The sequence below is a fragment of the Triturus cristatus genome, chromosome 4_2, assembly GCF_964204655.1.
Source record: "Triturus cristatus chromosome 4_2, aTriCri1.1, whole genome shotgun sequence".
Classification (NCBI taxonomy): Eukaryota; Metazoa; Chordata; class Amphibia; order Caudata; family Salamandridae; genus Triturus; species Triturus cristatus.
The window spans coordinates 891,033,507-891,061,315 of record NC_140586.1 but is presented as its reverse complement, the minus strand read 5'-3'; the positions used below and the strand labels follow the sequence as shown (position 1 = coordinate 891,061,315).

Sequence of the window (27,809 nt, the reverse complement as noted above, 5' to 3'; positions counted from 1 at the left end):
TTTATAAAAAAACTCAAAGATTTTTTCTGAATTCTCTCAATTAGAAGAGTCTCTGGCCTCTTCTCCTCGCAGTCACGATACAACAATGGAGCCCTTTTCTGCAGCTTCAGGGAAATCCAACACCAAGCGCTTAAAAAAGGATCCTCCATCGCCGCCTAAATCGGCTTCACCAGCGTCAATGGAGTTACTATTGGAGGAAATTAGAGCTCTTCGGCCATTCATGGAAGAAACTAATACTAAACTATAATTGGTCTCAATTGGAAGCTAGAGTCTCGTCAGTTGAACACAATGTATCCTCCTTTAAAGAAACCTGTGTTGCTGTCTCTCATCTACACTCTCAAGTTTCTACGCTTCAAAAACAAGTTGAAGACTGTGAAAATCACGGTAGACGCAACAACCTACGCATTTATGGCCTGGGAGAAGGCCTTGAAGGGACAGACTCTCTTGCATTTTTCAAGTCATTCCTCCCTAAGTTGCTCCATATGCCGGAGGGGACGATCCTTAACATTCAGCGAGCACATCGGCTAGGTCGTCTTCCAGCACACTCTATGTCCCCGCCAAGACCTAGAGGAGTCATCTTATACTTTCTTGAGTATACGGATCTGTTAAAGGTTCTCTCAGCAGTCAGAGCATCTCCTAAAGTCACATGGTCTGGCTCATCCCTGTATTTTGCGCAAGACTATGCTAAAGCTACCGCCAACAGACGCAAAGCTTTTTTGAATATGCGAGCTGACTTGCTCTCAATAGGAGCCAGATATAGACTTTTTCATCCATGCCTCTTTAAAGTCACATATAATAACAAAACCACCAAATATGAAGATCCTGTGCGTTTACAAAGTTTTATCAATTCGTGCAAACCGAATGTCATGGATTCTTCTGGTCCTGCATCTTCTCTTTGAATGTTTAATATGGTTTTTTCATTGACATGCTGACCGAATTCTCGTTTTCTCTTTTTTGATGTTTGGCAGTTTGCATGTTGTTTTTTTTCTTTCCTGTTAATAGCATACTTGAAGATGTTTTTGTTGTGTTTTTCTTTTTGAGACTTTGTCTGTTAATGTTCCTCAATTTTCCTGTTAATGTTCCTTCGTACGGAATATTCTAACTCTGATTCTGTTTTGTCATCACAGATTCCCTACCTTTGCTTTATGATGTCTTCCCGGTCCTCCGCTTTGCTGATCCCTGGATGCGTCGTCCATTCCATGTGGTTCCACCCCCTTCCCCGTCTTTGCCTGGTTTCTCCTTATGTAGGTATGTTTCCCTCCTGTACCCCCATCCTTTTTGTTTTCTTATTCTCTTTGTTTATTTCTCTTTTATTTATTCTCTCTATTTCCCTTTTGGTTGTTGTTGAGTTTTTTTCTTTTTGCATGTCCTGTCCTGTTCTTTTTTCTGATCCGTCTGATCTTTCTCTTGAGGTGATTATTTCTCAGCTCTTATTGTTATTTATTCTTCTCATCCTATATTTATTTTCTTATCCTTTTCCTTTGAATCAAAGCTCCGGATATATTTCCTCCTGCTTCTTGACTTTTTCTTATAGATTTGTTTATCTTCCTTCTCTACTTTCTCTTTGTCTTCTCTCTTACACTTGGACCCTGGCAACCATTTTTCAGATTGTATTGTATTTCCTCTCGGATTATTTCACTGAATCGATTTGCTGTTGTTCCTTCTCCTTGTTTTATTTTACTCTTGAACTTTTATGCCGATGAGATTAGTATAATGGAATATTAGAGGGCTGAATTCCCCCATCAAGCGTCAGAGAGTTATGAACCACTTAGCAAAGATGAATGCTGATATTGTATTCTTACAGGAGACTCACCTAACGGAGAATGAGTCATCAAAACTAAAACGAGGTTGGGTGGGGGAAATATTTTATTCTAACGGTGATGGCAAACGCAATGGGGTTATGATGCTCTGTCATAAGTCACTTGATTGTAAATTTATATCAAAGGAATCTGATACAGAGGGCCGTTGGCTCCATGTTAAATTGCAGCTGAAGGATGTTCCAGTCTCCTTTTTCAATGTATATGGTCCTACTGGTGGTGATTCCTCCTTTTGGTCCTCCATTGCCCAGCAGATGGCCCTCTTCATGGAAGATAATTTTATTCTAGCAGGGGACTGCAATCAGATGTTTGATCCCTATGTTGATCAACATTCCAAAGTTCCATTCATTCCTAACAAACCACATAAGTCCTTCATTCATGCTATTACTCAGCACAAACTTTTGGACGCCTGGAGGTTGTGTAACCCCACCACCAGAGAGTATACTTTTTATTCCCCTGTGCATCATTCCCAAACACGTATTGATTATTTTTTTGTTTCCCACAACATTTCACAAGCACTTTTGCATGCTGAAATAGGACCTATATTGTTATCTGATCATGCCCCCATCTCAATCGATTTGGATATTTTACCAAAAGTTAATACGCCCAGAAGATGGAGATTTAACAACTCCCTTCTTTTGGATCCTGCATTCTCTTCCTCATTCTCCACCTTCTTTGATGACTATTTTTCCTTAAACGATTCTACCTCCTTCCCTTATTCAACTATTTGGGACGCCTTTAAGGCCTCAGCGAGAAATTTTATTATCAGCTTTGTGGCCAAGAAGTGTAACATTACTCGCAAACGCTCGAGTGCCCTGCTTCAAGATATTAAGAGACTGGAGCATTCTTTTTACACATCCAATTCAAAAGATGCTCTTGATGCCCTTATAAAAGCGAAACTGCAATTTAATAAAGAATCTACTGACAGTGCCTCATTTTACCTCCTGAATTCCAGCGCAAAATATTATGGTGGGAAAAATAAGGCACGTAAAATTTTGGCTAATTATTTGAAAACCAGACACAATAAATTATATATCGATTCTATTTTTGATGGGAATTCTATCTTAAAATTTAATGACACGGAAATTTTTAATGAATTCGCACTTTTTTACAAATCATTATATGCTCCCGAAACGGATCCCACAAGTCATATGCTTTCACAATTCTTTTCAACTATACAGAAAACTCTGCAAACTTTTCCCGATATATCGTCCTTAGAAGTAGATACAACACAACAAGAACTCTTAGAGGCACTTCAACACTTAAAAAAAGATAAGGCACCTGGGCCTGACAGATTCACTGTCGAATTTTACCTCCACTTCTCTAAATTATTATTACCTAAATTACTCCTTCTGATTCATTCTTTTAACTCTCTGGGGGAATCAACAGGCTCTTTCTCAGAGGCTCATATATGTCTAATTCCTAAAGAGGGCAAAGATCTGAAACATTGTAAGAATTACAGACCCATTTCATTGGTCAATATAGATTATAAGATCTTTTCAAAGGCACTGACCTTATGCTTGTACCCTATTCTACCAAATATTTTAGGCAGGGAGCAATCCGGCTTCGTGAAAGGGCGAGTCATTAATGATAATACGAGGTTGTTTTTTAATATTTTATCTAAAGCTCCGCATCGACAACACTCTCTCGCTGCTATAGCGCTTGACGCAGAGAAAGCTTTTGATAGAGTTGAATGGCAATATTTATTTTATGCCCTCCGATGGTTTGGCTTTGGTCCTAAGTTTATAGCCCTGATCTCACTTTTGTATTCTAGTCTGCGCGCTGCGGTTTGTGCTAATGGTCTCATCTCGCCCTTTTTTGACCTTGGTAGGGGTGTGCGTCAAGGCTGCCCCCTCTCTCCTTTTCTTTTTAATTTAGCTCTAGAACCCTTCTTATCAAAGATTCGTCAAAACACACAAATACATGGTTTTCAGACCCCGACCACTAATGTCAAACTAGCAGCCTACGCTGATGATATTTTGCTTTTTATCTCCAACTCTCGTGAATCAGTTCCTGCCTTTCTCAAGGAAGTTCAATCTTTTTCACTGGTTTCTGGGTATAAACTGAATAGCGATAAGTGTGAAATCTTACCTCTGACTAAATTTACTTTTAAAGTTGATTTTGCCCCAACGAACTTTACTTGGAAATCTTCTCATATCAAATACTTGGGATTGAGTTTCACGCCCACGATTAAAGACACAGTTACTTTATGTTTGAATAATTGTATTTAAAAACTTTCCGATCTTACTACTAAATGGCATCCCCTATACATTTCCTGGTGAGGCCGTTTAGACACTATAAAAATGATGCTCTCCCCTATGGTTTTATATACCTTTTCCAACATTCCAGTCCCCATCTCTCCCAAATTATTCAAATCGATTAACTCAGTATTATCATCCTTCTTATGGAACACTAAAAAAGCACGCATGTCTCTTTCTAAATTAATACGCCCTAAAAATGAGGGAGGGGTTAATTTTCCCAACTTTCCTGTTTATCAGAAGGCTTTTTTATTACGGCAAGCCTCATATTGGCTGCTTGACCCCACAGTTGATTGCCCCTTATGGGCATCTGTTGAAAGTTCGTTTTTGTCCCCCTTTTTGTTTCAAGAATATCTCTCTTTTTCCCGTAAACCCCAAACGCTATCTTCTCCCCTATTTAAATTTACTTCCAAACTTCTCACTCCTTTACTCCCTTTAACTCCTGATACTCTTGGGTCCTTTTTGGCTTCCACCATTTGGCACAATACGACTCTATTAATAAACAATAAACCCTTCTATTGGAAGTCTTGGAGGCAACATGGTTTGATCTGGGTCCATTAACTATTTTTGAACAATGAATTTATTTCCTTCCCCTTGCTTCGACAGACTTATAGCTTGCACGCTGCCCTGATTTCTAAATACCATATTCTTCGACGTACGGTACTTGACATATACACTAGGCTTACCAGTGATTCTAGTATCTCTCATATTGCTGATGTACCTACTGACTTCTCCACTCTTTTATGAACCAAACCTAAAGCTTCTATTTTATATACTCTTCTCAATCTAAGGGTACACCTAGACAAAAATCCACGACTGAAATCGCTTGGGAGAGAGATTTTAGTGTAGTATGGTCCCCGTCAACGTGGAATAAGATTTGGACTAAGATACGTAAAACCTCCAGAACAGCTAGTTTAACACAAACTGTGTTTTATACATACAATAGGCTTTTACTATCTCCTCACGCCTTAAATAAAAGATTCTCCAATGTACAGGATACTTGTTGGTCTTGCGCATCTCCTGATGCTGATTTGTTTCATATGCTTTTTTCATGTTCATTTGTAAATAAGTTTTGGAAACAGCTTTGGTCTCAAATTAATTTAATTTTTGCTACCAATGCCCCATTCTTTGTAAAGGACATTTTCTTGGGAAACCTTTCCCCAATTTGGGATAACTACGACATTAATATCAGAATTGTTGATTTACTAATAGCAGTTGCTTTTCAGCAGATAACGAGAAATTGGAAAGATTTCACGAAGATTTCTTACAAAGCTTGGTGGTAGGATGTATGCCATAATCATAGATTGGATACATTTCTCCTGTTCCCTCTACAAATGGCCATGAAGCGAATTCAGTTATGGTTGCCTGCCACAATCTTTTTTGATAAATGTGCATTAAAACACTCCTTACCAACCCCTTCTCAGCAGGAAGTACTTAAACCCCCTTGATTTCTATTGCTGTTTTTCTAGGTTTCATTTATATATGCATTGTGTTCTCCCTGATTATCCTTTTGCTGTGTTTTAAATTTTTATCTTACTCATATATCTCCGCTGGAATTTGTACACAATGTATTGTTTTTCTTTTGATCAGTAATATGTACTGTATGTTTCCACCTCTTTACCTTTCATAAACTTTTCTTCTGAACTAAAAAAAAAAAAGAAATTCTGACGCATCTGTAGGTGCAAAAGTCACGCATTGCTGGAGTAGTGTTACAAGCACGACACAACTCCAGCAATGAATTTTGAGGCCTATTACGCCTGCTTCAAGCAGGCTTAAGGTTTTGACGCAGTGGCGTCCTTGAAGTGACATTGTGAAATCTTGCAGATTTCACTGTGTCCCTTTTACAAGGCGTTCTTGCGTGGGAACGCCCACCTTGCATAAATTATACCTGACGCAGGTATAAGAGACGCAGGGCTTTACAACGTGACGCATCTCCCTAGATGCATCATGTTGTAAATTGGCCAAATTTTTTACGCGCCGCTGAGTCACAAAAGTGACGCAACGGCGGCACAAAAGTGTTGCATGGGGCCTGTAAATCTGCCCCACAATCTCTTTGACAAACACACAGCTGGGCTCTTTCGTATAAAAGCTGTATTGGGCATTTGAGCGTGCACAAGAGTTTCTTATTATTATGCAGTGTGGTCCCGGTGCTGATTTATACTCATAAAGGGACAGATTTACAAGAAACTGACGTATCTCTGCATCATAGCAGAGATGCGTCAGTTTATTTGTGTCACGCAAAAAAAAACTTGCGCCTCAATGGATGCCCCACATTTACAATGCGGTGCATCGTGGCACAAGGATTGGCCGATGCATCAAGCATCTGTTGGCGCAAAGTTCACGCATTCCTGGAGTTGTGTCGCAAGCACGACGCAACTCCAGCAATGCTCAGGAAGGCCTATACCTATTGTGCCGCGTCATTCCTTACGCCTGCTTCAAGCAGGCGTAAGGTTTTGACACAGTTGAGTCCTACAAGTGGTGCATAGAAATCTTGCAGATTTCACTGCGTCACTGTGAGAAGTTGGCCTGGTATATGATGTTCACTAGTTAAAGTGACCACCTTGTACCATGCCAAGCAACCCTTATGGTGTGGTTGTAAGTCAACCTTTTCGGACCAGCTGCCCTAGTGGTAGCGTAGGCTAAGCAGTCTTTCAGGCTAAACTCGTTTTGGCATGTGAAGCCAGCTGTTTTACCATAAGTAACCCCCCTTTATACCAATGAAAGGACACCACACAGATATATATTCAAAATATATATGTTTTTATTTCTCAAAGTATCCCCTAGACTCTTTATGAGCACAGGAGCACAAATCGTTAAACAAGAAAACGTTATAATATACAGAAGTTGCACTTTATATGGATGGGCACTGGTGGCCACTCAAACCATATACTAAAATAGTGGTATAAGAACCACGAACAGGAAAGAGAAAAGGCCTAGGGCCTCTAGAATCGCTGGGCCTACAAGGAGCTAACCTTAGTTAGTGACCAGGAGGTCCACGGGTTGCGTGTGCAGAGCAAACAGTCACACGCGGGCTCCCATAGGTTTACAATGGGCGCGTAAAAGTTACAAAGTTACTGCAAAAAAGGGTCTTCTGGGTAGACTACGAATTCAAGACTTCAAACCTAGACACTAGAGATGTTTCTTTGCAGATGGGCACCGGAGTGCCAGCTTTACCTCACCCACAGGAAGCGGGTGCATAGGTCTCAAAGTGCGTCGGGTTTCGCCTATCTTCTCAATGGAGCCTGATGACAAAGATGCTGCAGGCGGTCAGCCCAGAAGAGATGCGGTGGATCCAAGGGTGGATCGGAGTTGTAGAAGACCTGTAAGCAGAGGGGACAGTGTTCACAGTCACTAGCCAGTGACCAGCTGGGAACCAGGAAGGTACCAGGTGATGTCGGGTGCAAACAGGAGGAAAGGTGTAGCTTGTCTCCGCAGCCACGTGGTCCCTGAAGGTCGACGACGTCCAGGAGTCAGTTCACGAGCTGTCCCACGCAGGCTCTTGCTGTCGGCGGTGTCGGCGACTTGATCAAAGCAAACAAGCCTTGGCAAAAGCAATAGTTGTGAAGAATGAAGAAAGCTTGTAGCTCTGACCAGCAAGGTCAGAGGGGCTGCTCCTTTGGAGGGGAGCAGGGGCCAGTCTGGAGCAACCAGACCAGCAGTGTAAGTTTCAAAGTTCGTCGCCAAGATGGCCGCTAGCCAACGGGCCAGCAACTGGTTAGGCGCGGTGAGTGGCAAAATGCAGAGGGGCCCCACGCCGATCGTGGAGATGCTGGAGGGCTCACCTTTGGTGCAGATGCTGCTCAGATGTTGGGCTTCTCAGGACCCAAAGCACAACTTGGAGGGAGCCTCTGTTGTTGCGCTTGCAGCTTGTCGATAGTCTTTCCCAGATGGCTGGCTCCACGGGTCTCGATGCCTCCACGGGTTCCTTCTTCTCAGGGACTGTGGATCGGGCTGTGAGAGGTCTGGAGGTCCAGGTCTGGTCAGTCTCTGGGCTCGGGCTCCGGCGGGAGGCGGCGGCAAAGCAGACGTCGAATTGCTGGATGGTGCTTGCGTTAGCAAGGTGGTCACTCCCTGACCACAGGGGAGATTTTCTTAAGTCCTCTGTGCAGCAGAGCGTTGAAGTTCCCGTCTTCTTCTTTGTAGTAAGTTGATTCCAGGATGTCTGAAGTCTTAGGACACAGCTCCTACCTTTATTCGGATTCTAGGGGCCGGACTACCTGCTAGGTCCCTCCCTAAGGGTGGGACCAGGAAGGGGGGTGGTTACACCCCCAATCCTTTGTCCAGCTCGCCCCAGGCCCGGGACTGGTGGGCCCCAGGACCGGTTTGAACTGGCATATGCACCGAGGCTCCTTGTGAGCTTCAGGCATGTCTCGTTGTATTCAAGCCCTACCTGACCAATACACAAAATCCTGTCTGGGGTGGTGCTGGCACCTCCCCTGGCAGGAAACCCTTTGTCCACGTCTCCCAAGCTGGAAGGACTCCCAGCAGCAGGAGGGCAGACTTGTGTCTGTGGTGGCAGCGTCCATTTTGTGGAGCTGAGGCTATGTCGGATTTTACCCGGGTTTCAAGTACTGTACATGTCGTGTCCCTCTAGAAGGGTGGAATGCTAACCCCGTCGCCAGAATTGGCGAGGGGTTAGTATTCCAATTCGTATGACACCTTACTCGACATGTTTTGATAAAGTCAAACCAAAGATAGCATTTAACCGCGAGGTTCATAATGCACTTAAGAGTATATGGTATGACGATACCTGGAAACGGTAGAAGGAAGTTGTTCCGACCACTGCAGACAGGCTCAGCTCATGCCAGAGCACCATCTCACATAAAACCAAGCACTCTGCCTTCAGGATTGTTAAGGCCTGCCATAGGAGTGGCTGATAGGTTAACATGTGTTCCATTTAAGGTTAGGTATAGGCATACTACACCTAAGTAAGAGGTGGATACACCAACTTACCCCAGCTGAGTGATCAGCCTGTTGTGTCAAATTTGTTAGGCCAGTCCAGGGGTGGCACAATACATGCTTCAGCCCCTGGTAGGCCTTAGATACACCAATGCCCTGGGTACCTAGTGTACACTGGTACAGGGGCTCACAGGGTGATCTAGTTCCAATGGGTTATGCACCTAGAGTGCACAGTGTTAATTTATTAGAGAGAACAGCAGGCTGGGGGTCTGATTGGCAGGCCCACAGCCTCAATATGTCAAAAACCAGTGAAGCAAAAAGCAAAAATTTGGGGTGACCATAGGATAGCAGACCCTACTCTCCTACACAACCCCCCCCCCCCAAACGCAGGGACATTAAACTAGCCTTGACCAGTCTCGTCTTCATGTCCTAAGTGGAAGTACCTGGAGAGACCATCTGCATACCCATGGTCAGTACCTGGCCGGTGCTCCACTGTAAAGTCCATCCCCTGTAGGGAAATAGACCACCTAAGCAGTTTGGGGTTTTCAACCTTCATCTGATTTAGCAAGAGGGGCTTATGGTCAGTCTGAATCTTGAAGTGAGTGCCACACAAGTATGGCCTCAGCTTCTTCAGAGCCCACACCACAGCAAAGGCCTCCCTCTCAATAGCTGACCAATTCTTCTCTCTGGGGGTCAACCTTCTGCTAATAAAGGCAATGGGTTGGTCTTGACCATCTACATTAAGTTGTGACAGCACAGCTCCCACACCCAACTCAGAAGCATCTGTTTGGACAATAAACTCTTTGGAGTAGTCAGGACTTTTCAGGATAGGTGCAGAGCACATGGCCTCCTTCAGGTCATCAAATGCCTTTTGACAGCTTACTGTCCACTGAACCTTTTTGGGCATCTTCTTGGATGTCAGATCATTAAGAGGAGTCACAATGGACCCATAGTTCTTAACAAACTTCCTGTAGTACCCAGTCAAGCCCAAGAAAGCTCGAACTTGAGTCTGGGTGGTTGGAGGGGACCAGTCCTTGATGGATTGTATCTTACTCTCCAGTGGTTGAACTTGGCCTCCACCTACAAGGTGGCCCAAATACACAACCTTACTCTGCCCTATCTGGCACTTAGTAGCCTTGATAGTGAGGCCTGCCTTTTGCAGAGCCTCAAGAGCCTTCTTCAGGTGGATCAGGTGATCCTCCCAGGTGGAGCTAAAGACAGCAATGTCATCAAGATATGCTGCACAAAAGTCATCCAACCCAGCAAGGACTTGATTCACCAACCTTTGGAAGGTGGCAGGTGCATTCTTCAGACCAAAGGGCATCACCACAAATTGGTAGTGCCCACCTGGGGTTGAGAATGCTGTTTTGGCCTTAGACTCCTCAGCTAATCTGATTTGCCAATAGCCAGCTGTCAAGTCAAATGTGCTCAAAAACTTAGCAGAAGCCAGTTTATCTATGAGCTCATCTGCCCTTGGAATAGGATGTGCATCTGTCCTAGTGACAGCATTGAGTCCTCTGTAATCCACACAGAACCTCATCTCCCTCTTGCCATCTTTGGTGTGAGGTTTGGGGACCAGAACCACTGGGCTAGCCCAGGGGCTCTCTGAGGGTTCAATGACACCCAGTTCCAGCATTTTGTGTACCTCAGCCTTTATACAGTCCCTGACGTGGTCAGGTTGTCTGTAAAGTTTGTTCTTTACAGGCAGACTGTCACCAGTGTCCACCACATGGGTACACCAGTCAGTTTGACTAGGTATCAGTGAGAACATATGCTGAAATGATTGTAGAACCTGTCTACATTCAATCTGCTGATGCTCAGAGAGGTTGCCACCAAGGGTCACTCCTTCAACTGAACCATCTTCAGGGTTCTGAGACAACAGGTCTGGGAGAGGGTCACTCTCTTCCTCCTGTCCCTCATCTGTAGCCATGAGCAAGCCCATGTCTGCCCTGTCAACATATGCTTTTAACCTGTTTAGATGGAGTACCCTGTGGGGACTCCTGGGAGTGCCTAGGTCCACCAAGTAGGTAACCGCTCCCTTCTTTTCCAGGATTGTATGGGGTCCAGACCATTTGTCTTGGAGTGCTGCTGGGGCCACTGGCTCCAACACCCATACCTTCTGTCCTGGCTGAAACTCACCCAAGACAGCCTTTTGGTCATGCCAAGCTTTCTGTAAGGCCTGGCTTGCCTCAAGGTTTTTGGAGGCCTTCTCCATATACTCAGCCATCCTGGAGCGGAGACCAAGTACATAGTCCACTATGTCTTGCTTAGGCTTTTTGAGAGGTAACTCCCATCCTTCCTTCACCAAACACAGTGGGCCTCTTACAGGGTGCCCAAACAACAATTCAAAGGGGCTGTAACCAACTCCTTTTTGTGGGACCTCTCTGTAAGCAAACAGAAGGCAGGGTAGAAGGATGTCCCATCTTCGCCTGAGCTTTTCAGGTAATCCTTTGATCATACCCTTTAGGGTCTTGTTGAACCTCTCAACAAGCCCATTGCATTGTGGGTGATAAGGGGTGGTGAACTTGTAGTTGACACCACATTCCTTCCACATAGCTGTCAAATATCCTGACATAAAGTTGGTACCTCTGTCAGAAAGGACCTCCTTAGGAAACCCCACTCTGGAGAATACTCCCAGTAGGGCCCTGGCCACAACAGGAGCTGTTGTGGTCCTAAGGGGAATTGCCTCTGGATACCTGGTGGCATGATCGGGGCCTTTGTTGTGCCACCTGATTTGCCACTGGCTTGGCAGGTTGCACAGGAGCGACAAAACTCCTTGGTATCTTCATTCATGTGAGGCCAGTGAAAGTGAGGTACAAGCCTGTCCCAAGTCTTGTTCTGGCCTAAGTGTCCTGCTAGAGGAATATCATGGGCCAAGGTAAGAAGGAAGCCCCTAAATTGCAGAGGTATAACCAACCTCCTGGTTGCACCAGGTTTTGGGTCTCTAGCCTCTGAATAAAGGAGCCCTTCATCCCAATACACTTTATGGGTACCTTGAGCATTCCCAGCAGCCTCAGCAGCAGCCAGCTGTCTGAGGGGTTCAAGAGATGGACAGGATAACTGAGCCTGCCTCAAGTCAGCCCTTGAAGGTCCCCCTGTCCCCAGAAACTCAACCTGATCAGGTTCAAGCTCTTCAGGGACAGTTCCTTCAGGGTTCTCTAGATCATCTTCCTGGGAAGGCTGATCATCACTTGGAGGCAGGGGGGAAGGCACAGCCTTAACCCTCCTGTTCTTCTTCTTGGTAGGTGCTTGGTCCATTGTTCCAGGATCCAAGACCTGTGGTTCAGTAAGGCACTTTTTGGCCTGTGACCTGGTCACAGCAAGGACATGTGGTGATATACCTAACATCTCTGCATGTGTCCTGTACTCCACTTCAGACCATAGAGAACTCTCTAGGTCATTGCCCAACAAACATTCTACTGGGAGGTCTGCACTAACCACAACCCTTTTGAGGCCAGTTACCCCTCCCCATGAGAAGTTAACAACTGCCACACTATGTGAAGTAGTGGCATTGCTGGCATTGGTCACCAGGTAATTCTCACCTGGTATGTACTGTCCAGGGTCCACAAAGCCTGGTGTCACCATAGTGACACTGGCACATGTGTCCCTGTAGGCTTGAGCCACTTTTTCATTTATTAAAGGAGTCTGTCTGTACTTGCCCAGGTTACTGGGGCTCACAGTCAGGGACAAATCCATGTCCCCATCACAGATCAAGACTGCCTGTGTCAGGTTTCTGTCTAGGTCAGAATCTCCTTCAGTTCCCATAGTGATTCCCACTACACCCTTTGTCTGGGGACCAACACTGCTAACAGTAGTACTGGGAGCAGGTGCCTTAGGGGCAACAGTGTTGGGGGCTCCACACTTTTTACAATCACTAGTCCAGTGAGTTGTATTCTTGCAAGATTTGCACCAGGGTTTCTTTGTACCTTCTTTCTTCTTCCCTTTAGGCTGGGACCCACCCTCGTTAGTACTAGTTTGGGGCCCTGTTGAAGACTTCTGGTCTTTAGATTTCTGATCTCCACCCTTTTGGTCTGTTTTCTTCTGATCACCCCCTTGGCCCTGGTTCTGGTTCTTTTGCTTAATCCTGGTTCTGACCCATTTGTCTGCCTTCTTTCCCAATTCTTGGGGAGAGGTCAGATCAGAGTCAACCAAGTGTTGATGCAGTTGCTGGTTTTGACAGTTATTTAAAATCTGTTTTCGCATCATCAAATTGTACAATCCTGTATAATCAGATACCTTACTTCCCAGCAACCAACCCTCCAAAGCCTTAGTGGCACATTCAATATATTCAGACCACTCCTGAGTCTGTGTCTTTTGGGTGTCTCTGAACATCAACCTGCACTGTTCAGTGGTTAAGCCTAACCCATCAACCAGGACACTCTTCAGGACTCTGTAGTTTCTGACATCCTCCTCTCTAACAGTGAGGAGTCTATCTCTGCCTCTACCTTCAAAGGAGAGCCATAAGATTGCTGCCCACTGGTCCTCAGGAACCTGCTGCACTTTGCAGGCTCTCTCAAGAGCAGTTATCCACTTGTGGATATCATCCCCACTTTTGTAGGGGGGCACAACCTTGGACAGGTTCCTATTGTCAAAGACCCTATCTTTGTCCTTAGGGACAATGCTGCCACCAGTGGGTATAGACCCACCCTCTTTAAGTTGCCTAGCCTTGAGCAGTTTTTCTTCCATCAGGGCTACTTCTAGCTCCTGCTTCCTGATCCTCAGCTGGGCTTCTTGCATTCTGGCCTCATGCTCCCTCCTCTGAGGGCTGGTCAGTCTCCTTCTGGAGTGATCTTGAGAGCCTCTAGAGGCATGAGAGGCATTAGATTCACCTGAGTGATTCCTCTGTCTCCCAGTCCCCTGGTTAAGTCCACTGGGGAGATTAAATGGGGGCAACCCATTGTCATTCCCCAATAGTCTTAAGTTAGCTGTGCCAAGTATAACACTTGGCACTGGGCTGTTTCTCCCATCTGAACCATGGCTACTGTCAGACTCACCCCCTTTCTCATCCTCATCCCTATGCTGATCCTCATCATCTAAGGGGTGCCTATTAGGAAGGGGTGCTTCAGTGGCATCTTCAGAAGGAAGGCCTCCTGTTCCAGTCCCTGAGGGGCCTAACTGGGAAGCTCTCTTGAGCTCTTTCTGATCTTCATCATTTTGTAAGAGCTCCCTGAGCTCAGCAGAGGTAGGGTTCCTGGGCTGTTTAAGGCCTCTAAGAGTTGCCAAATGCCTGAGCTCATTTTGACTTAGGGTAGCAAAGATGGATGGTGCCCTTTGCGGGTCACTCTCAACAGAGATGGGTACCTTGGACCCCTCTGCTCCAGCCATTGCTCTTAAGTGTGGGTGGATGTGTTGCAACTACCTACACTTGGGTTTACCTACTAAACCTATCTAGTAGTTGTAGTCAGGGTGTGCTACTCCCTTTGCTCTACAACAACTAAGTTCAGTAGAACTTAAGTATATACTATTCTTGTTTTATATGTACCTAAAGGTACCTGTATGATCTTTCAATTGGTAACAAAGAGATTACAGAGGTAAAACACAGCAAGCTCAAATCCAACCGCTGCTCACCAATGTGAGAAGTTGGCCTGGTATATGATGTTCACTAGTTAAAGTGAGCACCTTGTACCATGCCAAGCAACCCTTATGGTGTGGTTGTAAGTCAACCTTTTCGGACCAGCTGCCCTAGTGGTAGCGTAGGCTAAGCAGTCTTTCAGGCTAAACTCGTTTTGGCATGTGAAGCCAGCTGTTTTACCATAAGTAACCCCCCTTTATACCAATGAAAGGACACCACACAGATATATATTCAAAATATATATGTTTTTATTTCTCAAAGTATCCCCTAGACTCTTTATGAGCACAGGAGCACAAATCGTTAAACAAGAAAACGTTATAATATACAGAAGTTGCACTTTATATGGATGGGCCCTGGTGGCCACTCAAACCATATACTAAAATAGTGGTATAAGAACCACAAACAGGAAAGGGAAAAGGCCTAGGGCCTCTAGAATCGCTGGGCCTACAAGGAGCTAACCTTAGTTAGTGACCAGGAGGTCCACGGGTTGCGTGTGCAGAGCAAACAGTCACACGCGGGCTCCCATAGGTTTACAATGGGCGCGTAAAAGTTACAAAGTTACTGCAAAAAAGGGTCTTCTGGGTAGACTACGAATTCAAGACTTCAAACCTAGACACTAGAGATGTTTCTTTGCAGATGGGCACCGGAGTGCCAGCTTTACCTCACCCACAGGAAGCGGGTGCACAGATTTCAAAGTGCGTCGGGTTTCGCCTATCTTCTCAATGGAGCCTGATGACAAAGATGCTGCAGGCGGTCAGCCCAGAAGAGATGCGGTGGATCCAAGGGTGGATCGGAGTTGTAGAAGACCTGTAAGCAGAGGGGACAGTGTTCACAGTCACTAGCCAGTGACCAGCTGGGAACCAGGAAGGTACCAGGTGATGTCGGGTGCAAACAGGAGGAAAGGTATAGCTTGTCTCCGCAGCCACGTGGTCCCTGAAGGTCGACGACGTCCAGGAGTTGGTTCACGAGCTGTCTTACGCAGGCTCTCGCTGTCGGCGGTGTCGGCGACTTGATCGAAGCAAACAAGCCTTGGCAAAAGCAATAGTCGTGAAGAATGAAGAAAGCTTGTAGCTCTGACCAGCAAGGTCAGAGGGGCTGCTCCTTTGGAGGGGAGCAGGGGCCAGTCTAGAGCAACCAGACCAGTGGTGTAAGTTTCAAAGTTCGTCGCCAAGATGGCCACTAGCTAACGGGCCAGCAACCGGTTAGGCGTAGTGAGTGGCAAAATGCAGAGGGGCCCCACGCCGATCGTGGAGATGCTGGAGGGCTCACCTTTGGTGCAGATGCTGCTCAGATGTTGGGCTTCTCAGGACCCAAAGCACAACTTGGAGGGAGCCTCTGTTGTTGCGCTTGCAGCTTGTCGATAGTCTTTCCCTGATGGCTGGCTCCACGGGTCTCGATGCCTCCACGGGTTCCTTCTTCTCAGGGACTGTGGATCGGGCTGTGAGAGGTCTGGAGGTCCAGGTCTAGTCAGTCTCTGGGCTCGGGCTCCGGCGGGAGGCGGCGGCAAAGCAGACGTCGAATTGCTGGATGGTGCTTGCGTTAGCAAGGTGGTCACTCCCTGACCACAGGGGAGATTTTCTTCAGTCCTCTGTGCAGCAGAGCGTCGAAGTTCCCGTCTTTTTCTTTGTAGTAAGTTGATTCCAGGATGTCTGAAGTCTTAGCTCCTACCTTTATTCGGATTCTAGGGGCCGGACTACCTGCTAGGTCCCTCCCTAAGGGTGGGACCAGGAAGGGGGGTGGTTACACCCCCAATCCTTTGTCCAGCTCGCCTCAGGCCCGGGACTGGTGGGCCCCAGGACCGGTTTGAACTGGCATATGCACCGAGGCTCCTTGTGAGCCTCAGGCATGTCTCGTTCTATTCAAGCCCTACCTGACCAATACACAAAATCCTGTCTGGGGTGGTGCTGGCACCTCCCCTGGCAGGAAACCCTTTGTCCACGTCTCCCAAGCTGGAAGGACTCCCAGCAGCAGGAGGGCAGACTTGTGTCTGTGGTGGCAGCGTCCATTTTGTGGAGCTGAGGCTATGTCGGATTTTACCCGGGTTTCAGGTACTGTACATGTCGTGTCCCTCTAGAAGGGTGGAATGCTAACCCCGTCGCCAGAATTGGCGAGGGGTTAGTATTCCAATTCGTCTGACACCTTACTCGACATGTTTTGATAAAGCCAAACCAAAGATAGCATTTAACCGCGAGGTTCATAATGCACTTAAGAGTATATGGTATGACGATACCTGGAAACGGTAGAAGGAAGTTGTTCCGACCACTGCAGACAGGCTCAGCTCATGCCAGAGCACCATCTCACATGGAAACCAAGCACTCTGCCTTCAGGATTGTTAAGGCCTGCCATAGGAGTGGCTGATAGGTTAACATGTGTTCCATTTAAGGTTAGGTATAGGCATACTACACCTAAGTAAGAGGTGGATACACCAACTTACCCCAGCTGAGTGATCAGCCAGTTGTGTCAAATGTGTTAGGCCAGTCCAGGGGTGGCACAATACATGCTTCAGCCCCTGGTAGGCCTTAGATACACCAATGCCCTGGGTACCTAGTGTACACTGGTACAGGGGCTCACAGGGTGATCTAGTTCCAATGGGTTATGCACCTAGAGTGCACAGTGTTAATTTATTAGAGAGAACAGCAGGCTGGGGGTCTGATTGGCAGGCCCACAGCCTCAATATGTCAAAAACCAGTGAAGCAAAAAGCAAAAATTTGGGGTGACCATAGGATAGCAGACCCTACTCTCCTACAGTCACTTTTACGAGGCTTTCTTGCATCGAAACGCCCACCCTGCATACATTATACCTGATGTAGGTATAATGTGACGCAAAAAAAACCTTGCGCCTCAATGGATGCGCCACATTTACAATGCGGTGCATCGTGGCACAAGGATTGGCCGATGCATCAAGCATCTGTTGGCGCAAAGGTCACGCATTCCTGGAGTTGTGTCGCAAGCACGACGCAACTCCAGCAATCCTCAGGAAGGCCTATACCTATTGTGCCGCGTCATTCCTTACGCTTGCTTCAAGCAGGCGTAAGGTTTTGACACAGTTGAGTCCTAGAAGTGGTGCATAGAAATCTTGCAGATTTCACTGCGTCACTTTTACGAGGCTTTCTTGCATCGAAACGCCCACCCTGCATACATTATACCTGATGCAGGTATAATGTGGCGCGGGGCTTTACAACGTGACGCATCTCCCTAGATGTGTCACGTTGTAAATGTGTCGCAACGTGGTGCATTGTTTATGCCGCCGCTGTGTCACAAAAGTGACGCAATGGTGGCGCTAAAGTGTCGCAAGGGGCTTGTAAATCTGCCCCGTCGTATCTAATAAACCAGCGCTTCATCTACACCAGGGAGCAGCGCATCATCTACACCAGGGGGCCACATTTAGCACCCAAACAGCCCTTCTTGCAGCAGCCTCTAAGAGACCGGCACCACAAGGCATTCTGGGAACACATGCTTCTCCCGGCATTTCAAATGCGACCTCCAGTTCTCGACGGGGTTCGGGGCTGCAGGATGTACCCCGAGTCTTCCTGCCGCCAGGTGCGGCAATCACTGCTTGTTCGCTCTGGACGAGCCTGACCTCTAGTGGCTAGAAGGAGCCTTGCACCTCCCGCTCCTTGGACGAGGAGCGCGTCGATCCTTACCCTAGCGCCTAGAGCTGCGAATCCCAGTTTCGCGCGCACATCAGTGACATCTAACTCTTGGTAATCCTACGCTGCTGCAGACTGCCTTTGTGGGCATTTCACCAGTAACACAGCACTGCGCATGTATATGCAAACGATGCCAGCTGTGTTCTGCTGTCAGTAGGCTGCCAAACGTTACCCCTCCCAATCAGATGCCTCTGTAGGTATTATTTTTGGGTTTTTTAGGTCTCGCCTGACCCACTGCATGCGCTGGTCTGGCGAGACTTTTTGTGAGGGCTCAAAAAAGTGCTACCACTGTAGCCTAGAGCTACAGTGCATGTGCGCGGGCGCGCGCGCCTCCGTTTCGCGGACGCACAGCCGCTTTGATGTGCTCCGTGAGCCGGCACTTTTTTTTTTTTAAAGTAACTTTTGATAGTTTGCCATAGAAACAATTTACTTTTGTTGATATGTAGAATTATGCGGCAGAGGTAGTAGCTTAAGTAGCAAGTACTGTCAATCCATGATTATGTGGTAAATGCTGTTGACGCCATATCACACAAATCCAGAGCTCTTCCATATACCGATAGCTGTATAATCTACTGCTACTCAGACATAAACCGCATATTATAACGGTAACTTGACAGAGACTTTACCAGCGCTGCACCATCTGGACACGGAAATATACCATACAGTAGGAATGTTCCAGTTCTACAAGGAAAGACTTTCAGGAGGAGGACCGGAGACAGGGGTGCCCCCATCCATGCTAATACATCACAAATACAAAGGAAACCATGCAACGCACCGCAGACATTCGGGTCGCCTTTCTTTTTCAATTGAAAGAAGCATTGGCATAGCCAATAGGTCTCGCTTTTGGGACCTTATACGTTTTTAGCCATGCAACAGTTGATGTTGTTGCACCAAGGATATTGTGCTGCATAATTAAATACTTAAAAGGTCCCAAAAGCGAGACCTATTGGCATGCCAATGCTTGTTCTGTTTACCTCCCTGTGAATTCTGCTCCTTGGCCTGTACACAAATGTCAGCTCCGTGGAGCACAGCTTCACAGATGTGTTTCACTATCTGTAGCAGCAAAGTACAACCCGGTCCAACAAGGAGTCCATTGTGTCTCCTGTACCTCTTTCCAATTATACTTCTAGCAGGATTCCATGGCAGACTTTTCTCGTGGAGCCATGCCGATTTTGTTGCACTTTAAAAAAAAAAAGGGGGGGGGTTGGTGTGTGTTCTGTTTGACTTCTGGTTAATAATCCCATATAGTTTAGACACGAGAGAGAGAGAGAGAGAGAGAGAGAGCGTGCGTGCGTGTGGAGAGAGAGAGAGTGTGTGTGTGACAGCATTAAACGTGTTCGCCAATTCGCAGGCGCAGTACCATCTAATGTTACTAGAGGGCAGGCTGCCTGACAACAACCAGCTGTGTTTTGGGGGGTGTAATTTGCATACCCAAAAGCCACCGCAGAGCCACTATCACTTTCGTTTCATTGCAATGAGTAAAAACAGCCTTTTTAAGCATTAAGAATCAGAAATTTGTTTATGTGTATACATATTTTGGTAATATAGCATTACATTTATTCATGTCATTAATTTGTTCAGTCGCCGTTATTGTCATGTAATATGAGGAACCAGAAAACATATTGAAACGCCACTTTCTGCATTGGTTATTTTAGCACTCAGTCATGGATTATTGCACTACGTGTTGCAATGAAACGTGACAACTATTAGTGCAATTTTTGGAGGATCTGATTGAGATCCACTTCAGAGTAAAATAAGACAGTAGAATTAGAAATCTCAGCGGTCGCGTGGCGTTGGAATCTTAATTGGAACATGCATTTGCTTTGCAACAGCTTCTTGTTCTTTTTGTACCTATCAAGTGTAGTTCACTTGGTGGTCCCTAGAGGGAGGACGCTCAGCTGGGATGGAATCATTGCACGTTGTGTGACAATGAAACTCCCCAGCACGATGACGGAAACGTCATACGTTTTTAGTGGCTGGACTGCGGGGCGGCTCAGCCATACCGACTCACGGCCAGGCTGATGAACTCCGGTGCATCACTTTTTAAGATGCTCCGGCAGCGCAGAATGTAGACCTATATCTAAAAGGCGACATAAAGCCACTTTGTGTGGCTTTTCATGTCCTCGTAGATATGGTGTAAGGCAACGCAGTGCAAGTCGCTGCGTTGTCTTACGCTGCATCAGGGGGCGTTCCATGGGCATTGTGGTGGGGTTTCCTAGGCGAAACCAAAGGGTTCTGACACATTCCCAGATTTACAAGGATCTGTAAACGGTGGAATACGTCAAACTGTCCACCTCCCCAGGGAAGGTGTAACGAGGAAAAATAACTTTATTTTGCTTTGTTGTTTCCTCTTTCTATATGTGCTGCATTTCACAGCAAACATAGAAAGAGGAAAAACACCTCCATGGATTGTTTTTATGCCAACAATGCACTCACCCTTTCACCATGGTATAAGTGTGCCTGCTTTGGCGCAAGGCAGCCAAAATGGTGCCAGCGCAGTGGGAAAGGACAGGAATGCATTGTATACCATTAATATGGCGCATTCCTGTCCTTTCCTTTTGATGCAGGGCAGCGCAGCGAAGTGACACATATTGGACTACATGATCTGATCAAAAGAAAGCTTTTTACTCCCGAAACCGGTCTGGCTGAACGAAAACATCAGGATTCTTCAGTGTCACTTTTCATCGACCCACTGAGGTTTTTTTAATGCATTAACTTTCTGCAGAATTCATAAGACGAACTCACTTGAGATAAGAAGCTTACGCACTATGAGGACCAGAATGCAGTGCATTTAGCCACGCCCACGGAGGCATGTTCTTTTGGGGATTTAAGTGCGAGCCAAAATCGTCTGTTTTCATGCACAAGGCCATTGAGTAAGGGAGAGACTCCCGAAACCGGTCTGGCTGGCTGACATTTTGGTGACTGTCGCACTGTGTTTCCTGTATGCAGCTGCCCTTTGAATAAATTGAAGAAATACAATACAATACCAACCTAGTGGCTTCTTCCATCGGGGCTCACCTGTGTTTTTGGATATATATATATATATATATATATATATATATATATATATATATATATATATATATATATATATATACACATACACATATATATACATATAATCTTCTGGCGGTCGCCAGTAGATAGTTATAGTTAGGACCTATTTTCCATAGGAAATCCGCAACATTCTATTTGGAATAACTTTGGCGCGGATTGACGAATCTTCGTGAAATTTAAAAAAATTTTGGCCAGCTCCGATCCGCTTCAATCCTGAAAGTCTCGGGATGATTTGTGTAGCGGGAGCTGAGAAAAAAGGGAGGTCCCAAAACATGTTTTCCCCATGTAATTTCCCATAGGACCTTTAGCCGCAGCCACAGTCCGAACTGTTGAACGGAATTACACCAAATTTGGCAAAGAGGTAGCCCTTAGTTCAGACTCGTGCCTTTTGCTTAAATGGTGTAAATCCGTTCAGTAGTTCCTGAGAAAATGACATTTAAAAGTACATATATATCTAGGGCCGCGGATCCTCCCGTGCACGAGTTTTATGCTAATTGGCTGTCAACACTTCAAACCAGGAAGTGTTGGAAGCCATCTTGCGCCTCAGTAACCGAGGCTCAAGAAAGCAGTGAAAAAAACGCAAAAAACGCAAAAAGGGGGCAGGGTAGAAACAACCTGAACCATAGGCCTGCTCAGGGGTTCCCAAATAGACCCCCATGGGCAAAAAAATTATTTTTTTGTAAAAATCGCGGGATGCATTTAGGATCCACGCAGGCAGCCGCGCTTTGTTTTTATTTAGCCCCCGGGGAGCCAAGTCCCGGGGGCAATATGCATATTAGCCCTGGGGACCGCCACCCCCTGGGGCTTATCTGGATTATGGGGGGGCTCTCAACCCCCCCCCACCCCGGAGACCACTTTTAAAAAAAAAATAAACATGTGGGGGGCTTGAGCCCCCCCACACGCCCCGGGGACCGCCACCTCCCCAGGGCACTAATTATTTAACATAGGGGGTCCGTTACGGACCCCCAAGCCCCGGGGACCACCACCCCCTGGGGCTTTAAATTAAGTGGGAGGGGGGCCACGTGGCCCCCCTCCTGGAGCCAATGTTGGCCCTGGGGACCGCCACCCCCCAGGGCCGGCTCATGCAGTGTCCCGGAGTGCCCACCCCCGGGACACTGCTGTTTGCAATGACAGGGTGGGAGCCTCACGGCTCCCACCCTGTCATTGCAAACTACTTTGCTTCATTGAAGCAAGAGCAGGGAAACCTGATCTCGCTTCAATGAAGCAAAGCAGATTGCTTTTCCACATGGGGAGCAGCATGTTAGCTGCTCCCCATGTGGAAAAGCAATGCAGGAGGCGGGGAGCCGGCTGGGACCGTGGGGGGATTGGGGAACCTCCCACGGACACCAACGAGGTGGCCAGGCCCCAGGGGAGGGGGTCCCCGGGGCCATAGGCCCCCTTCCCGTAAAAAATTTTTTTTTTTAGAAATAGGGGGTCAGGCCCTGGGGGATGGTTTCCCCGGGGCCCCAAAAAAGTAAAAGGAAGGGGGTCCACACAGCCCCCCAACCAAAAAAAAAAAAAGATGCGATGGACCGTAGGCCCGCCCCCTCACAAACACACTCTGCAAACGCGCCCTGTGGCGCGTTTTAAATTGGGGAATTAATCCCCCTTCAATACTGGGGGTCCCTGGGGGCCAACTAGCCCACCAGGTACCTCCAGTATGCAGCAGGGAGCTGCATTGCAGAGAGGTGTTCAGAGGCCATGCCCCTTTTTACACCTGTCTGCAATGCAGATCTGTGGCACTTACTGGAGGTACCGAATGGACTAGTTTGACCCTAGGGACGCCCAGGATTCAAGGGCACTTAATCTCCCAACTTAAACCACGTCATGGGGCGCCTTTACACACTGGTGAAGGGAGGGGACGGGACTTGAGGTGACATGTGCAAACATGCCCTGTGGCGTGTTTTAAGTTGGGGGAAAAAATTCCTCTTCAATCCTGATGGACCCTGGGGGCCAAGTAGCCCACCAGGTGCTTCCAGGAAGTGCCACTGTGCTGCGTTGCAGAGAGGTGGTGCAGGCCGTGCGCCTTTTTACATCTCTCTGCTACGCAGCTCTGTGGCGCTTACTGAATATACCTAGTGGGCTAGATGGACTCTACGGACCCTGAGGATTGAAGGGGAATTATTTCCCCAACTTAAAACGCGCCACAGGGCGTGTTTGCACAGTGGTGAAGTGAGGGGATAGTGTAGGAAAGTGGCTCTATATATACTGGACCAAAGTAAAATCAGCCGAACTACGAATTCCGATTTACTCACCTGTTATCAGGAGAGACCTCAGTGCTGCATCTTTGAGCCCAGTACTGATCCTGAAAAGTCATTCCAACCGTACTTACCAGTAACTTGAATTTCCTTCCATAGGATATCATTGCCTCCCACCCCTGTTCCTGTTTAATAATTTAATAGTACTCCTGTGAGTAATTGAGCTGACGATCTTCTGGATGAAGCACTAGCATGCCTGTGAGAGGTACCTGACCTGAGAAAGATGTTGGCAGCCTACTCAGCAAACCCCACATTTGAAAGACTGTAATCTCTACTGATGACGGTAAAAGAACCAGAAACACGTGTCTAAAGATCAGCACTACCTACGCCAACTGTGGCGAATCACTCGAACACTCTTGAAGCAAGTAAGTAACTGAAACTGCATTTACCACAATACCAGGGGCGAACCTTGCTGGGAGGTGAAGCGGTGTGCTCCCACCCCTGTTCCTGTTTAATAGTACTCCCATGAGTCATTGAGCTGACGAGCTCGTGGATGAAGTACCCGCATGCCTGTGAGAGGTACCTGACCTGAGAAAGATGTTGGCAGCCTACTCACAAACCCCACATTTGAAAGACTGTAATCTCTACTGATGACGGTTAAAGAACCAGAAACACGTGTCAAGAGATCAGCACTATCTGCGCCAACTGTGGTGAAATACTCGAACACTCTTGAAGCAAGCAAGTAACTGAAACTGCATTTACCACAATGCCAGGGGTGAACCTTGCTGGGAGCCGAAGCGGTGTGCTCCCACCCCTGTTCCTGTTTAATAGTACTCCTGTGAGTCATTGAGCTGATGAGCTCATGGATGAAGCACCCGCATGCCTGTGAGAGGTACCTGACCTGACAAAGATGTTGGCAGCCTACTCATCAAACTCCAAATTTCAAAGACTGTAATCTCTACTGATGACGGTTAAAGAACCAGAAACACATGTCTAGAGAGCAGCACTATCTGTGCTAACTGTCGCGAAACACGCGAACACTCTTGAAGCAAGCAAGTAACTGAAACTACATTTATCACAATGCCAGGGGTGAACCTTGCTTGAATGTGATGCGGTGTGCTCCCACCCCTGTTCCTGTTTAATAGTACTCCTGTGAGTCATTGAGCTGACGAGCTCATGGATGAAGCATCCGCATGCCTGTGAGAGGTACCTGACCTGACAAAGATGTTGGCAGCCTACTCATCAAACCCCAAATTTCAAAGACTGTAATCTCTACTGATGACGGTTAAAGAACCAGAAACACATGTCTAGAGATCAGCACTATCTGTGCCTACTGTGGCGAAACACTCGAACACTTTTGAAGCAAGCAAGTAACTGAAACTGCATTTACCACAATGCCAGGGGCGAACCTTGCTGGGAGGTAAAGCCGTGTGCTCCCACCCCTGTTCCTGTTTAATAGTATTCCCGTGAGTCATTGAGCTGACGAGCTCGTGGATGAAGCACCCACCTGCCTGTGAGAGGTACCTGACCTGAGAGAGATGTTCGCAGCCTACTCAGCAAACCCCAAATTTGAAAGACTGTAATCTCTACTGATGACGGTTAAATAACCGTAAACACGTGTCTAGAGATCAGCACTATCTGCGCTAACAGTGGCGAAACACTTGAACACTCTTGAAGCAAGCAAGTAACTGAAACTGCATTTACCACAATGCCAGGGGCGAACCTTGCTGGGAAGTGAGGCGGTGTGCTCCCACCCCTGTTCCTATTTCATAGTACTCCTGTGAGTCATTGAGCTGACGAGCTGGAGGATGAAGCACCCGCATGCCTATGAGAGGTACCTGACCTGAGAAAGATGTTGGAAGTTTACTCAGAAAACCCCAAATTTGAAAGACTGTAATCTCTACTGATGACGGTTAAAGAACCAGAAACATGTGTCTAGAGATCAGCACTATCTGCGCCAACTGTGGCGAAACACTCGAACACTCTTGAAGCAAGCATGTATCCGAAACTGCATTTACCACAATGCCAGGGGCGAACCTTGCTGGGAGGTAAAGCGGTGTGCTCCCACCTGTGTTCCTGTTTAAAAGTACTCATGTGAGTCATTGAGCTGACGAGTTCGTGGATGAAGCACCCGCATGCCTGTGAGAGGTACCTGAACTGAGAAAGATATTGGCAGCCTACTCAGCAAACCCCACATTTCAAAGACGGTAATCTCTACCCATGACGGTTTAAGAACCAGAAACATGTGTCTAGAGATCAGCACTATCTGCGCAAACTGTGGCGAAACACTCAAACACTCTTGAAGCAAGGAAGTAACTGAAACTGCATTTACCACAATGCCAGGGGTGAACCTTGCTGGGAGGTGAAGCGGTGTGCTGCCACCCCTGTTCCTGTTTAATTGTACTCCCGTGAGTCATTGAGCTGACGAGCTTGTGGATGAAGCACCCACATGCCTGTGAGAGGAACCTGACCTGAGAAAGATGTTGGCAGCCTACTCAGCAAACTCCACATTTGAAAAACTGTACTCTCTACTGATGATGGTTAAAGAACCAGAAACACGTGTCTAGAGATCAGCACTAATTGCGCCAATTGTGGAGAAACACTCAAACACTCTTGAAGCAAGGAAGTAACTGAAACTGCATTTACCACAATGCCAGGAGCGAACCTTGCTGGGAGGTGAAGCGGTGTGCTCCCAACCCTGTTCCTGTTTAATAGTACTCCCGTGAGTCATTGAGCTGACGAGCTCATGCATGAAGCACCCGCATGCATGTGAGAGGTACCTAACCTGACAAAAATGTTGGCAGCCTACTCAGCAAACCCCAAATTTCAAAGACTGTAATCTCTACAAATGACGGTTAAAGAAGCAGAAACACGTGTCTAGAGATCAGCACTATCTGCGCCAACTGTGGGGAAACACTCGAACACTCTTGAAGCAAGCAAGTAACTGTTGCATTTACCACAATGCCAGGGGCGAACCTTGCTGGGAGGTGAAGCGGTGTGCTCCCACCCCTGTTCCTGCTTATTAATACTCCCGTGAGTCATTGAGCTGACGAGCTCGCGGATGAAGCACCCGCATGCCTGTGAGAGGTACCTGAACTGAGAAAGATGTTGGCAGCCTACTCAGCAAACCCCACATTTCAAACGACGGTAATCTCTACTGATGACGGTTTAAGAACCAGAACCACATGTCTAGAGAGCAGCACTCTCTGCGCCAACTGTGGCGAAACACTCAAACACTCTTGAAGCAAGCAAGTAACTGAAACTCCATTTACCACAATGCCAGGGGCGAACCTTGCTGGGAGGTGAAGCGGTGTGCTCCCACCCCTGTTCCTGTTTAATAGTACTCCCGTGAATCATTGAGCTGACGAGCTCGTGGATGAAGCACCCGCATGCCTGTGAGAGGTACCTGACCTGAGAAAGATGTTGGCAGCCTATTCAGCAAACCCCACATTTGAAAGACTGTAATCTCTACTGATGATGGTAAAAGAACCAGAAACACGTGTCTAGAGGTCAGCACTATCTGCACCAACTGTGGCGAAACATTTGAACACTCTTGAAGCAAGCAAGTAACTGAAACTGCATTGACCACAATGCCAGGGGCGAACCTTGCTGGGAGGTGAAGCCGTGTGCTCCCACCCCTGTTCCTGTTTAATAGTACTCCTGTGACTCATTGAGCTGACGAGCTCATGGATGAAGCACCCGCATGCCTGTGAGAGGTACCAGACCTGAGAAAGATGTTGGCAGCCTACTGAGCAAACCCCACATTTCAAAGACTGTAATCTCTAATGATGACGGTTAAAGAACCAACAACACGTGTCTAGAGATCAACACTATCTGCGCCAGCCGTGGCGAAACACTCGAACACTCTTGAAGCAAGCAATTAACTGAAATTGCATTTACCACAATGCCAGATGCAAACCTTGCTGGGAGGTGATGCGGTGTGCTCCCACCCGTTCCTGCTTAATAGTACTCCAGTGAACATGGAGAGACCTTAGTGCTCCATCTTTGAGCCCAGTACTCATCCTGAAAAGTAATTCTAACACTTATAAATTCACCCAGGCACTCTCCTTGCAGTACTTTAATCATTCAGTCAGTATCCAAGTACTCATGCAGCAAGCCAGGCATTAGCACATGGACTGCCTCAAACCCCTATCCACTATGCATGCAGTATCCTAACTAACCAACACACTTATAGTTCTGCACTTATACATTCAACAAAAAAACCACAATATCACAGTTTCAATATTTTAGAAAACATTTTTATTTCCATTTATATTAAAAATATACAATGTAATTTAAAAAATAAAATATGTACAAGTAAACAGTTAAACAACGGTAGAAAATCAGTATAAAAATAC

The 27,809-nt window shown here is 46.8% G+C and overlaps 1 long non-coding RNA gene across 1 annotated transcript in view; it reads left to right on the top strand.

The window, feature by feature from the left end:
* Positions 1-27,809, top strand: part of LOC146835361 (uncharacterized) — a 189,390-nt gene that overhangs the window by 128,589 nt on the left and 32,992 nt on the right. Inside the window, exon 2 of the long non-coding RNA XR_014960425.1 lies at positions 1,128-1,248. This is a non-coding gene — a long non-coding RNA (uncharacterized LOC146835361). The remainder of the gene's footprint in view (positions 1-1,127; positions 1,249-27,809) is intronic.